Source organism: Ursus americanus, chromosome 6, assembly GCF_024610735.1.
Source record: "Ursus americanus isolate L20-20 chromosome 6, mUrsAme1.1.p, whole genome shotgun sequence".
Lineage (NCBI taxonomy): Eukaryota > Metazoa > Chordata > Mammalia > Carnivora > Ursidae > Ursus > Ursus americanus.
In genome coordinates, this window is record NC_142132.1 from 19,304,077 (window position 1) to 19,305,434 (window position 1,358).

Genomic DNA, 1,358 nt, shown 5'->3' on the forward strand with positions numbered 1-1,358 from the left:
CCGGCATTGCGGGATCGAGCCCCACATCGGGCTCCTCCGCTGTGAGCCTGCTTCTTCCTCTCCCACTCCCCCTGCTTGTGTTCCCTCTCTCGCTGGCTGTCTCTATCTTTGTCAAATAAATAAAATCTTTAAAAAAAAAAAAAAAAGGAGTCTGCCTTCGACTTAGGTCATGATCCCAGGGTCCTGGGATTGAGTCCCACATCGGGCTCCTTGCTCAGTGAGGAGCCTGCTTCTCCCTCTGCCTGCCACTCCCCTTGCTTGTGCTCACTCTCGCTGTCTCTCTGGCAAATAAATAAATAATAAAATATTTTTAAAAAATTTCTCCTTTCATTCCCATCAACAAACCTCTGTGAGACTAGTTTCTCCACTAAAGCTCTTACTAAGACAAAACATAAAAGCAGTTTTGACAGCCATTGTACATTGCGGGTAGCATTATATTCCATTCTTCGTGGGTTAAATAGGCTAATGAGCCATAAGCATGAGCATTTGTCCATTAAAAAGCCATAATCTTAATATACTGTTTATTTGAAGTAGGGAATCGAGACATTTCACTTACAATTTTTTGTTTAATTGTGAATGCAGAACAACAAAAAGTCATTAGCACGATAGCAATTTTCTGTATTAATCATCTATAATATCCACATTGAATGAACAACATGGAGAGATTTTGCATTTATTTTACCTTTTCCTATGTTTTAATTATATTTATTGAAATGTGATTTTGTCTCTTGTATCCGATAATAAAAAATAGGTATTTTAAAATTTTGTATGGAATACAATTATCTAGTAACTCATTTTTTAAAAAATTTTACAAATGGATTGATTTGCAGCAGATAATTTTTTTAAAATACTGGTTCTTCACCGCGGTGTGAGAAGCTCTACGTGTCATCCTCATCTGTAATCTGCAAGGTGAGGATAAACTGCCACCTTGAGTCCATCACAGTTTTGGATGGTGTAAAGTCCAACGAGTTAGGGGAAAAAAGGACCACTCAGTTTATGGCCATATCACCCTGAAGGAGCCCGATCTCATCTGATCTGGGAAGCTAAGCAGGGTCAGGCCTGGTTGGTACGTAGATGGGATTCCGCCTGGGAATACTGGGTGCTGTGGGCTTTAAACCAAACCAAACCAAACCAAACCAAACCAAACCAAACCAAACCAAACCAGACCGCTCATTCCTGCAGGACTCCCTTGGAGTTTCACTTTTTCATCTTTCCCACTAGAGGGCAGTCAAGAAGTACTTACAATTGTCAGTACATCATAAAGCCAAAATTGCTCTTAAACCAAGAGACTGAAACCCATAGAAAAAAATAAAATAGAGCAAGAGCAATTATCCAGTGACCATTTATTGAGTATAGTT

The 1,358-nt window shown here is 39.5% G+C and overlaps 1 pseudogene; it reads left to right on the forward strand.

Annotated features, from left to right (window-relative positions):
- Positions 1-992: 992 nt before the first annotated feature.
- Positions 993-1,111, forward strand: LOC123796053 (5S ribosomal RNA; annotated as a pseudogene).
- Positions 1,112-1,358: the final 247 nt, after the last annotated feature.